The sequence below is a fragment of the Protopterus annectens genome, chromosome 9.part0 (genome assembly GCF_019279795.1).
Source record: "Protopterus annectens isolate FY-2018-M chromosome 9.part0, PAN1.0, whole genome shotgun sequence".
Classification (NCBI taxonomy): Eukaryota; Metazoa; Chordata; order Ceratodontiformes; family Protopteridae; genus Protopterus; species Protopterus annectens.
In genome coordinates this window covers 1,378,740,043-1,378,754,435 of record NC_056743.1, presented here as the reverse complement: position 1 = coordinate 1,378,754,435, position 14,393 = coordinate 1,378,740,043, and the positions used below count along the sequence as shown (strand labels likewise).

General features: G+C 33.6%; 1 protein-coding gene across 1 annotated transcript in view; it reads right to left on the bottom strand.

Moving 5' to 3' along the window:
• LOC122810676 (extracellular calcium-sensing receptor-like) overlaps window positions 1–14,393 on the bottom strand; it is a 360,788-nt gene that overhangs the window by 280,121 nt on the left and 66,274 nt on the right. The window lies entirely within an intron of this gene.

Below are 14,393 nucleotides of genomic sequence, written 5' to 3'. Positions count from 1 at the left end.
AGGAAATTACAGTTAAAATAAATAAGATGGGCAATAAAGTAGATATGTTTAAAGAAAAATGCTCACAACTGGAACGACTTCAGGAAATTTTTACCCAACAGAAAGGACAAATTTCACTTATTAAACAGTCATTAAATAACATTGTTTCTAGACTCCTAATAAAAAAAAATGAATTTTTACTACAACAAAACACACACCTATTAGAAAAGCTTGATGATATGGAAAATTGAACAAGAAGGAACAACATCTGGATATATGGCTTTCCAGAGAAAGCAGAGGATGACAATATAATAAACTTTCTTACTACATGGGTACCAAATGTAGTGAAATTACCTGAAGCTCTATTATATGGCATTGAACGCATGCTTAGATCACTAACAGCTCCTGGAAATACATCTTCAAGCAAGAACAGGTCAATATCCATAGTTGTGAGAGATTTTTGTACACAAGACAAAGATCTTATTTTAAGAAATGCCTGGGCAAACTCTCCCATCAAATATAATGATGCCCTAATCAGGTTTGACAATGACTATTCTGTAAAAGTGGTTTCTAAAAGAAAATAATTCTTACCAATAAAAAAAATACTAAAGAAGAAGCAACTGAAAACCCATCTGCTAAATCCAGCAAGATTGAGAATCTTCTTACCAGAGGGAATAAAAATCTTTGAAACAGTGGAATCAGCAATAAAATATCTTACCAAAAGTAACATCTTAACACAAGAAGAATCTATGGATTGGTCAAACAGCACACTAAAAGAAATACTGAATCAAACAATTGAAAAAGTTGAACAAACGAAAAAGACTAAAGGACAAATAGTTTTACATGCTTTATTTATTGTAATGCTTTAAATAACAGCATACAAAAATGAAAATGAGAAAGAATAGTTTCCCTGTCTTCAATCCAACTTAAAACAGGTACTTCTAAAAAATTTATTTCAAGTATTGTTAGAGTACATTTTACTCTGCACAGACCTATTTCAACTATTGTAATGCATTAGATTTAATCTCAGTATTATTTCAATGTTCATTATATATAACTGCTATTCCCATATTTATTCCCTTAAAACACAAAGTAATACATTGCCACTTTCTCATGTTTTATACATAAACTACTGACAATCATCAGTTCCTTATGTTTTTTCTACCATCTCCTGTACATAAAACTTCGTACACATACAAAATACAGACTCTTTTCTTGCTGCCTTATTGATAGAAATACCAAAGATTACAAGTCTTGCCTTTATATATGATTCTGTGTTAAGTTGACCCATATGAATGATATTGCTTCTTTATTTAACCATTCTTTATTTAAGTAGACTAAATACAGAAATGATCAGGAGGCATGTTGTTTTCAACTTATTAAACTGTATCTTAAGTTTATTAGAAATCTGGCCCTGATGCCATGTAACTGCTCTATAATTTAATTCCTTTAGCTGATTAAATGACAAAGCATTAACATCTTGTTGACTTTAACAGATTAAACTGAGTTCATTGTTGTTCCGGTTCACTGGAATTAAGTGGGGATGTGTGTGGGGCTAGAGATTTGATATTCTGTTTCTGTTTAACTTTTTGTGTCCCTTGAGATACTGGCAAAGTTATTTCCAGCATGTTTGGATGGTTAGAAACTGCTTACAGCACACTAAATATAGAATTGACTGCTGGGTATGTCATATTTGGCTTATTAAAATGTGGCACAGGTTTGTTTGGATGCTGGCCCTGAGCTGACATCACTATTATGTTGGCCTTAACACATTTGCACTGAATATACTGTTGTTCCGGTTGACCGGAATGAGGTGGGGATGTGTGGGGGTGGGGGTTTAGTGATCTGTTTTTATTCACTTTTTTATGATTCTTGAGGCATTGACACAATCATTTAGCTGGTTTTGACAAGTGCAAACTGCACACAGCAGTCGCGCGAATAGTACTTACTCATATTGTCAAAAAGACTCTCTTTCCTTACCCACCCCGTCCTCGAGATATCCTCAGCATAAAAAATCATGTATAGATACAGGGGTAATAAAAACTGATTCCAAACAACTTCTCTCTATATGCATCATCCCTTAAATGATTATAACTTGACATCATGAAACAGAGACGTCAAACCAGGAAGTGTACCTATCCATCTCCTTCCCTTAAAGATATACTGTCAAAAGCATATGTTAACAATGCACTGATACATTATACCAAGACAAACTGGTAAACAGAAGTCCCCAGAGCTCATATAATGATGTCAAAAGTAGAAGATGGGGAAGTGATTAATAAAATAATCTATGCATTATATTTAACATGACAATAAAGGTAAAAACTAATCATATGCAGTGCCCAATCATTACCTTTAATATCATACTAATCAACTAGCAATGATTTAAAACAATGGATGCCAAGCTCTATGAAGTAAAACACATTGTCAGTAACACATTTTATACCGTGTGTGTGTGTGTGTGTGTGTGTGTATTTACATATATATATATATATATATAGATATACAGTCCAGCTGATTACATTATTTTAAATATCCTTTCATAGAATCAAGAGGATAAGAGAGACTGACCAAAACATTATTTAAAAGACTAGAAGGTTTGTTTGGGTAGCTTCACTACCCAAGCAAAGAGGTATACTACCTCATAGAGATAGGAAATGTTTTTTAAGGTTAAGAATTACAAGTTCAAAAGTGTATTTGTTTTTAGTTAATAGTTTGGTGTCTGCCAGAAACATACAAAATTCTATATAAACAAAATTTTTAAATTCTTTGTCCAAGATAGAATTAAGAACAAAATGATTTGCATTGAATCACATATTAAATCAAATGGCAAACAAAGCACTTCCAGGAGAATAGTAACCACGGCTCCTCAAGTGGAAACAAAATTGTTTATTTTTAACACACCAACACTACAGACTCTGCATTTCGTCCTGTAAAGTCAGAACATCTTCAGAAATACAATTAAACCATCAAGTGTTCTTTATATACTAATTACAACACTATTCATTAATTAATCAAAATACAAATTATCCTTTTAACTATTTCACCCCCAAGATGAAACTACATTTAGTGTCAGAGTTGTTTCCTAACATAATTAAATACATTCTCCACATTCTTAAAAAGTGTCTGTTTTTATAAAATTCACATACCAATATGCTTAAAACTTCTTCTAAATATAATAAATACAATAAATAAACCTTAAAATAAAATACAGAATTAAGTAATGTTAGTGTGTATTCTACATAAGTTTTAAAACAGTATCACAGCACCATCTGTTGGCTAAACAGCCATAATAATTCTAAATAACCTTCATTCTTAAAACCAAGGGCAGGTTTCAGTGAGCCATATGTCCAAATAAGCTATTTAGATAAAATTCATGATCAAATGTACACACAAAATATGCACCAATTTGTTTTGAACTAAATATGAAATGAATAAACATGTATTAAATGTGTACAATTAATGTACATGTAAAACAAAAACCTATTTACAATTTCGCTGACCTAAGTTTCAGGCCAGGGGCCAGGGAGATGTAGTCATTAAGACCTGGAAACCTATTTGCCTCTAATTTTAACTGCCAAAGTAGTTCTCTAAATTCAATGGTAGTCTCCCAAGGTCCTCCCTGTGGATCTATGTCCACTTTCTCGATGACAAAGAAACCAAAATGTGCTTCTTTACATTTTGTACTGTGTTTGTAAAGAGCATTATTAAAATCCTGCTTCCTGACATCATTCGGGTGCTCATAAATTCTCCTTTTAAATGTCCTGTGGATCTTACCTATGTAGAAACAACAACAGGTTTTACATATAGCAACATATACCACCCCCACCGATTCACAGTTACAATATGTATTGGTCTCAATACATTCTTTCCTACCCTTTAGGTTCACCTTATTGCCAACCAAAACATAGGAACATTGGGCACAGGAACCACATTTATATGTTCCTTTCCTTTGCTTACTTTGCTTGTTGACCCATTTTTCCAACATATCTTTTATATTTTTACCCTTCCTATACATGAATTTTAAAGGATCATTAAATAATTTGTCCAAATCTGAGAATTTTCCAAACCTTTCTCAATTCTTCAGTATAATGTCCTTAATGTAGTTAGAGTTACTACTAAAATTTAACACAAAATTGTTGTTCCATTGCGTATCTTTTGTCATGTCCTTAACCTGAAGGTTAACCACGTCTGATACCCCGAGAACTGGACTAAATTTACCCCTCCTTTCCCTAAGTACTTCTTTCTCAATTTCCTCTATCAAGGCTAGGGGGTATTTCCTATCCAAAACATGTTCTTCAATTTGTTACTCTCCTCCAAATAGTCGTTGTCCCATGAAGTCATCCTACATCTTCTAATGTATTGCCCCTCCACTATTCCCTTCTTTTGACTAAATGGGTGGGCACTGGTAAAGATTAAATAGGAATTAGAAAATGTCTCTTTCCTATCAACTTTAGATTTGAACCTTTTTGTCTCAGGTACCTTCTCTATTAATACATCCAAATACTGTAATCTCTCATAAGATGTTAAATGAGTGACTCTCAAAAAAATCTGTACTCGTGTTAACGTATGTAATGAATTCCAAAAGTGTAGATTCTGGTCCCTTCCAAAAAATATATATATCATCCAGATATCACCTGTAATAACTCAAAAAAAGATGACTATTCTGAATGAAACATGTATTTTTTCTCCCATGTAGACAACATTAGGTTAGCATACATGGGGGCACAACAGGCCCCCATTGCTACCCCATTAATTTGCTTGTAAAACTCTCCTTCAGTAAACAAAAAAATGTATTTCAATTAAATCAAACTTAAAGTTAGCAAATTAAATGTTTATCTATAAATGTCAATGGTCTGAATAACAGCAATAAAAGGAGAAACCTATCCAAATACATAAACTTACATAAACCACAAATATGTCTTTCTTCAAGACACGCACTTATTAGATAGAGATATAAGCAAGTTAAATGTTACTAACTACAAAATACTAGCAAGCTTCCAATATAAAACAAAACAAAAACAAAAAAAAAGAGGAGTAGCTATATTACTTTGCAACACAACTATAACACCCAAAATAATTAATACCTATCAAGATACTTCTGATATGTTCTTTCTAGCCTCCATAGAACTAAATAGCAGAATCTATGCTCTAGTAAACTTATACTGGATTCCAGGGCAAGGACTCAAAACAGTTAAATAGCGCTTTGAAGATGTCATTCATTTGATCAAAAGTAGCATAATTTTAGCAGGAGATTTCAACTGTATAATAAATTAAAAAGATGCTGATTCTAAGTCTAAAAGAAGAAAAATGCCTATATCCAAGGCACTTTCAAAATTTATAGATACATCATATATAAAAGATATAAATGAATTTGCTGAGCCAGATTCACTAATCTTTTAATTTTATTCTCATAGATATAAAACTAATTCTAGAATTGATAGAATATATGCAGCTAATGATCCAATAACAAAAATCGACAAAGTTAAAATTATAAATTGTCCCTTGCCTGATCATAATGCTTTAACCTTTGAGATAGAACGTATACCTATATATGTTCAAACCCCATCACCAGGATACCATCCTACATTATAATACTAATGGAATTTAAGGAATTTTATGAAAAAGAAATTAAAAACTTTCTAGAATTAAACAGCACAGAGGATACTTCAGAAATGTATATTTGGGATTCACTAAAAGTAGTTACATATGGAAAAATACTATCGTGGCACATTAACAAAAAGAAGTCATGGAATAAAAGTATGCTAGATTTACAGAATAGAGCAGATAAACTAAAACTAGAAATACAAAAAGGCAAAACTGACCTAGTTCAAGAACTCGTAAAAAACTAACAAGTATGCAGAATTGCTACATCATAAGATTATGATAAACCTAGAGAAGATAAAGTTAAACTCCTATTCTACTAATTCTGCACATCAGAGACATATAAGCAACAGAACAAAAAAAAAAATCAAATCTAATCAAATAAAAGAAATTTTTATCCCTAATACTAACAAAAAAGTTACAAATCTAAATGGTATTCTAGAAGCATTTAGACTTCAATATAACCGTGACATTTCCTTAGATACCCAACATATACATACCAAAGATATAAAAAAATATTTGGAAAATAATATTCATTTTAAACTAACACAAGGACAAATAGGAATTATAAATAAAGCAAAAAATATGACAGAATTAAAGTCGCAAATCAAGAAACTTAAGACAAATAAAGCACCTGGTCCAGACAATATGTTACCAGAATTGTACAAATTAATACCTAATCAAGCTATTGCCTTACTCTTAAAAACATATACTATAGCTCAACAAGACTTAAGCAGTGCACCTTCTTCGAAATATTCTTTGATATTTCTGATTGTCAAGACAGATAAAGATGAAAAGCAGTGCTCTTCATATAGGCCAATATTGTTACTTAATATAGATTACAAAATGTTTATGGCTACATATGCAGCCAGAATCAAACACTTTCTTCCTTTTTTAATACATGAAGATAAGACATGCTTTATTAAAGGAAGAAACACTACAGATAATATTAAAAGAATTTTAACTTTAATTGATTATAGTAAACATAGAGGCCTAGACTTAAGCATAATATCATTAGACCTTAATAAAGCTTTTGACTCTGTTAATTGGAACTTTTATTCACTAGTTTTAAATGAATACAATGTTCTCATAAATTTTAACAACCTTATTCAACTACTATCTGAAAAATTTACAGCTTATGTCAAACTAGAATCACATAGATCAGGCCGTATAATAATCAAAAAAGGAACCAAACAGGGTTGTCCTTTATCACCATTGTTATTTGTATTACTCATAGAGACATTTGCAAATCAAATTAGATCAGACAACAACATAAGAGGCACATATATCAATAAAACATTAACTATTAAACTCCAACTCTTACTTTTACTTTTATCTCTTTCAGATACCAATAAATCTTTACCAGCTTTATTTAACTCTATAAATACATTTCAAAATGTCTCAGGCCTACAATTTAATGAAAACAAAACTAAAATCATGCCCTGCAATTATAAGAAGGACTATATAAACAAAAGATTATCCAAATACATAGTAACAGATAATAAGATGTTATATTTGGGAGTAAATCTACTTGCCAAATTAACTGACTCTCTAATATTCACTTATAATAAAATCCTAGATAGAATAGAACAAATGATTTGTCATTGGAATAAATGCATCTTTACAACAGCAGACAGACTATAGCTCATTAAATCAATTATCTTTCCCAAAATATTATTTTTAATGCAAAGTTTCTCACTGCCACATCTCAAAAATATTATTCAAAGATATAATGAAGTAATTTTAAATTTCTTATGGTTTCCAAATAAACCCCATAGAGCCTTAAACATCTACCACATTGGGAGGATGGTGGAATTAATTTACCAGATATTGATCTATATATTACCTCCTCTATTCTTAAAAACATAACACTATGGCTAAATACTTCCTACATGCCTATATGGAAGCAAATACATGAACAGCTTTATAAAGAATTTAATTACAAACATTTACAAGATTGTCTGAGTATTATACCATCACCCCTTATTTGGATGTTAAAAGGTTATTTACTCTGGAAAAAAATAATAACAAGGTATCATCAAACTATATAGGGACTATACTATCAGTGTTCAAAACATACATAAACAAAATCCCAAATATCAATTCTTGGATTGTTTTTATTTTCTCTGTGGCTTTTATACCAACTATTCATGATACATCCCAAATTAACAAAATGAATATACTCAAAGAAGAATCACTATGCTTTTGGCATCAGTTTATAGGAAAAGAAAAATATTAACAAAGGAACAAATAATTTGCAAATTTAATATAAATATAGACTGCTGGTTGCTTTTGCAAAATCTAAGACACTTCCTTGTAAGTAAAGTAGAACAAACACAACTTTCAGTCAGAAAATAGGTTCCAAAATTCATTGAATATCTTATTATTATTACAAATCAACCTTATCAAGGTATGTTACTTATCTAATATTTATAAAATTAAAAAAAATTATCATGAAAAGTCATACTGGGATTAATTTATCTCGATAAACAATCATCCTTCAACTGAAGAGGGGAAAAGGATCATTCTCAAATCTTTCAAACAATCCACATCATCAAACTACTGGCAATTATTCACCTGGAGACATTTACATAGAAGTTTCTACACACCACATAGACTAGCCAAAATATTTGCAAGTGAAGACCAATGCTGGAGATGCCAAACATACCTCCCAACCATGCCAAATTACTCAGTTTTTACCCAGTTTTGTTGCTCAAATGAAGGGGTGTCACGATTCCTGAGTGGCACCCCTTCATTTCCAATTTTTTTCCTTTTGTTTTTTTTAATTTTTGCACTGTTGGAGCTGACGTCATCACATGTGCAATGATGTCAGCTCCATCAGCGCTACCAGCCTGTCAGAATTGAGCTCAAGGAGCTCACATATTTTTGGCTGGCCTGACAAATGAACAAATGCGGGAAACAGCAGTTACAGCAACTTACAGGCTAGCACTACACTATGCAGCATGGGAAACAGCAGTTACAGGCTAGCACTACACAGTATGCTGTATGTAGCATTATTATTTATGTTTTGGTGGCTTGGGCCGATAGCGGGAACAAATGGATTATGTCAAGCTGATACACTATGATGTTCAGGCCGGGGAACCAGTGGAATGAGCTGAGCGAAGACAGCAGTATCAGGGTAATGAGCACTCCAAGTACTTTAAGCAACTTACCTGGTTACTGAAGGACAATTTAATTATAGTATAAAAATCTTTTGCTTAACAAGAATTAGTCTAACAAGGGCAGTATAACCACACTTCAGCAAGTGTGTCTCATTATGGAGAAGTCTTCATTTTGAATCGTAAAAAATGCATGTTCCACTCTTTTCCACATTGAATGGGCAGGGCACATATGCAGCACAAGCATAAACGATTTTTAACAAATAACCATGACATATCTATGACATATAGAATCATATTATTATTTATTCAAAAGAGCTTGTTGTTAAGTATGAAGAAATATTCACTATCTGTTTTAAGTGAAGTTATGATTATGTTTCAAATACAAACAAGAAAGTGATGACAAATGTGTTACACAAGCTTAAACAAGTTAAAGAGGTTGACCATATGTCTGAATTGTTGTATTAGAAGAATTATAGCTAGATGGCAGAGGTAGTAATATACAAGGTAAAACTAAACATTTAGAATATAAGTGGATCAGTACTTTTAGAGCAGACAAGGACCTGGTTTACATTGGGTTGTCTGCTTAATACCTATCTTTAAGCAAAGCAGCTTAAGAAGACAATTCATGAATTGCTTGTTAATTATGTCATGTGAAAAATGTGCATAAAAGGATGTGCTTTGTAAGCAACTGTTTTTAACACCTGAGAAAGTTGTAATGCGAAGGCTCTGAGGGCTTGTGTTTTTTATATGTGTCCTTGTTAACATTAACTACTTGTGGTTTTCTTGAGCCATTTTTTTCTGTTTTATTCCCTGACTGGTATACATCCCAAGGACTTATCTGTTTTGACTTACATTTTTGGAGCTGCTATGTGGCAACAGCACTAACAGTTACACTTTAGTTAAGAAACATAGACATAAAAAAAGATATATCCTGTGCATCAGCCCTGATTTGCATGTAGTTAATAACACTTATTTATGCTGCACTTTTTAGGTAAGTCAGAAGTTAAGTTCCTATTGTTATAAACAATATTCTACATCTTTAAGTCACATGTACAAACGGTGAAAAGGACTTACTACAGTACTGAGATTGTTTTAATGTATCAAGTAATTTCAAAATGTAAAAATTAAAAAAAACTGCATCATAAGTCTATAGCAAATATTACAGGAAGCACTGCAGATCACAAATTTCTTTTTCAATAATCAGCTGACAGCTATTATGAAAAAATACAATGCTTTTCAAGTATGCTTTATAAATGCTTCCCACACTCTTGAAAAGCATTTTTTCTATGCTTTACCACACACCCAACTGCATTTCTAAATCACCAGGGAAAAAAAGTTGTAATGGCATCTAAATTACTCAGTTTAACCCCCAGCAGAGTTACAAGATAAGCAAGTAAACAAGAGTTTTTTTATCTGAACCATTTCACAAGAAAAACATAATAGCCAATATTTTATTTTATTTATTTTTCTGGTAACTACATATCTGCAATTGTCTGTAATAAACCCCTTTTAGCTGTGTGTGTGTGAAAATGCCCCCCATTTAATACACCTGGTTGCTAGAGATACTCAGGCTCAAGCACTGTACCTTGGGTACATGGTAAAAAGAGCCTAAAGTCCCTAGCCACCACCAATTGTGAGCTTTGTCCAGGTTTTTAGTGCTAAGAGGTTGAAAGCTATGGTGAGAACTGAATTTGTATTCCCCCATTATTGGCTTTGTCCAAGTATTTTGTGCTAAGAGGTTGACAGCTATGGTGAGAAGTGAGAAATGAATTCACTAAATGATCGCCATTAAGTTTCAGTCTTGCTTTTTTTCAGGAAGGTGCTGATTTGGCATAGTGGTATGTTGCTCTGACTGTAGTGAAATGCATAGTGGTAACACAATGTGTTGTTATAGCAACTTTCCAAAATTATACAAGCAATGTTTAAAATATGTCCCTGGTTTTTGACCTTTTGCCCCCCCCCCCCAAAAAAAAAATAAATAAATAAAATTGAAAATAAGTGTGAGAAGCTGTGCAACATGCCTATGGTTTACACTACGGTCATTCTATTTATAGTGTGGGTGTGAAAGTAGACTTTTATGATGGAAATGTTCTGAATTTTGTTTCATTGCATACAGTACAGCGTACTGGAAAATGTTCCAACAATAAATTTAAAATGTGCTCTGTCTAACAAGTGTGATATATTATATAAGGAATATAATTTAATAAAGTCAGGAAGGTGTATCAAAGAACACATGTATGTTTCTTGGTTTGTGTGCTTGGGGGCAATGATTTGAAAACAGCCCAAAGGTAATCTTTATCCACCACTGGCCAGATGCATTTTCTTTGGATGTGGTATGGGTTTCAAGGCTATTTCAATGAATGTGAGTTTCAAGGACAGAGAAGTTTTAATGCCAAGTCTGTTTTCATTGTGAGACAGTGCTGCTTTGTTTACCAGATGTCTGTTAGTGTTTGTGCATTGTTGTGCTATAAAAATAAAATCCAAATAATCACTGTAGAAGTAAAGCAGTATGCACACATTAGTGTTGATGGCAAATGGGGTGAAATAGCCAGGTAATGGGACATTGGAATGGCTGCAGGAGGACTCTGGTGCCATATTTTGGTTGTCTGTTCTTCAGTTTGCATTTGAAAGTTGGTATCCCACAATTCCATGGGAGTGGGTGGTGTTACATAATTAGGTATGCAAATTAGATGTTAATCAGCATACATATTTGTACCTATTTTTCATGAGCCTTGTCCGGATTTTTGATGTTTCCAGGTTGAGAGGTATGATACCAAACTAAGTTAAAAGCAGATTGGCAACATTTTTTCTATGAATGTATATCTCTTAATTTATATTGGAAGAATATTAACTAGTTTTTCCAGATTATTTATAATGATAAATTTCAACTAACAAAATCTATAATTTTATTTAATTTTCCTATTTCTGAATGTGTACCAAAAATGATAACAAAATCTTATAGTCATTACTTGCAGTATCACATAAAATTATAACTATACACTACAAAAATGAGGGTCCTCCTACGTTCAAGGAAATTAGAAATTTAGCATCAACAGTCGGACACATGGAAATATCAAGACTGAAGAACAAAACTAACAAGCCAATTTCATACTACTACTCTGGGATGAAAGTACTGGAAATACTTGAAAAAAATGGACAAAGACATTTCATCATGTGTTTGACTCTACATAATATATATTTTCAATTGTCATTAGTATAGACACCGATGTAAATAGTTATATAATATGTTGAAATTAATAATGTTTTAAAATTATATACATGTATCTTATTCATATTTCATGTAACATTTATTAAGACATCTTATTTAAAAAAAAAAAGAATGGCTACTGTGATGGACATGTTAACTACTCCTTACCCAACACAAGTTAATTGCCTTTGCAACCCACCACTGAATCCCAGGTAACTACTGATGTACAGAACTTGGTTGACATGGCAATAAAATATTCACTCTAATACCTAGCCCCCCAGGTAATAATTAGCACTGCTGGCATGGGGACGACAACAGCAAGGGACAGCTCACTGGTGGTTGGCAATGCCATGAGTTGCATCCCATACCCAAGGAGCATCTCCCTGGCCATTACACAGCACATCTGCAGGTCAGTAATCTAGATGTATGCCACTATGGTAACAGCAGAGCTGATTGCTGTAGAGAATGGACTGCAAGATGATGTCAGGGAGGTCTTTGCATCCATAAGTAGCATTTTGACAGTATGCCAGGGTAGTTTATATCTTCCAGAGGCATGTCTCCTGCTGCATGCCAGGGCTAATGCCATTCAAATGACTATGCCCTCTTCCATCTCCAGTGAAAAAAAAGAATACATTGTGGGATGGGGAGATCACTGTCATGATGATGCAGCACAACATCCTCCCACCCCACTATTTATTTATTTACATTTGATAACTGGGTAGTGTCTGACTAGGCCAAAGACCTGTTTTCAGCGAAGACCCAGGGAGAAAAGCTGCAAGGAAAATTACATAATTATACATTTGTTCATATGACAATTACAATAGGAGTTGAAATCCAAGTCCCTTGACATTGTATCTAAAAGCATATAACAATGGTAGCACAATAAGCTTATACTATTCATACAGCCAAAAAAAAAAAATATATATATATATATATATATATATATATATATATATATATATATATATTTTTTTTTTTTTTCCAGGATAAAAATATCACAAATGGAACCTAAGAAGGCTCAATTACCAAGAAATATTGACAATGGGTGGTGGAGAGAAGGAAGCTGGACAGTGAGACACTACCATTGTTGCGGTTCTTGCATCTTATCATGGCTATCCCCATTTAACAAATGTTCCACCATTCTCCCTTACACAGCATACCATCCTCTGTGCCAGTCCATGATCATGTCAGTGTCATTCTTCAAAGAGGATGCTACAGTGGATAGGAATGTGCATGGTCATCACTGGTACCTATTGAAAACATTCTAGACTAATCACCTAGTCATGCACACAGAGTGGTAAAATTTGCAGAGGCTGTGTCCACACAGACCCACACCTCCCATCTCTGAACATCTACCCCACACAGGAAACATCACTCCCTCCCTTGCAAAATCCTGCACATTCTTCCTTGTTCATCACAATCACTAGGTAATGATACACATGTATATCCACTAAAAATAGCAATTCATGTATGCCTTGTTGCAAATTTCTACCACTGTGATCCTCCCTATTTGTGCTTTTGATGGAAAATGTGCCCTGCCCTTAGTGTTCTGTTACCAGATTAGCTTGTGCCTGTTGTACAGTGTGACTAGTCAATGTACAGTATACCTGTACCTGCTGCAGTTCTGCATGCTTCTATGTAACGTCATCGAAGTCTAATTACAAGAAATGGCTGTTCATCAAAATAAAATCACCAAGCAGCCATTCACTGAACATTCATAACACCAAACGTTTTTCCCAGGAAATGAAATGACATGGCCAACAGACCAACCAACACACACACCATAGTACATTAAACCCACCAAAGTGGATGGCTATGCCCCCCCACCACCCTACTTATATATACCAACTCCACTATCCATTCTCACTACAGTGGGGAAAATGGCAAATTGCTGTATGTTGGCCAAGTCATTTCCTTCCCTGGGAAAATCATTCACTGATGTGAATGTTTGATGAATGGCTGTTAGGTGATGTCTGTTCAATGAACAGCCATTCATTGAAATTAGACTTTGACAAAGTGATATAGACCCAGTGTGCATGCATTGCTGCTAATATTTGTTATGCCTAGTCAGCCACATAGCTGTGAACCAGGTGCTGCCTGTTAGGTGGTATTATGGCATACTATACGGTCCTCTGCCATGCATGGTCATCCTTTGCAGCTGTATCTTCCATTTCCTTCTCATCACATCTAATGTCCACTCCTCCACTCCTCCACTACTGACTCCAGGACATCCTTTTCTCTGATTGCAATATCTTGTTGTATTAGTCTGCATACCAATATATTGTACAATACATGACAAATAAGTTCCTGCAGGCAGCTGGATCATACTGTAACATGCCACTAGTGGCATCTAACCAACAGATGTGAACCTTCAGCACTCCAAACACATATTCAGTGATGATGTCGTTCTACTACAATGCAGAACTGTATGCATTATCTGCCATTGTCATAAGCCATGACTCCAGGGCATATACAGCATA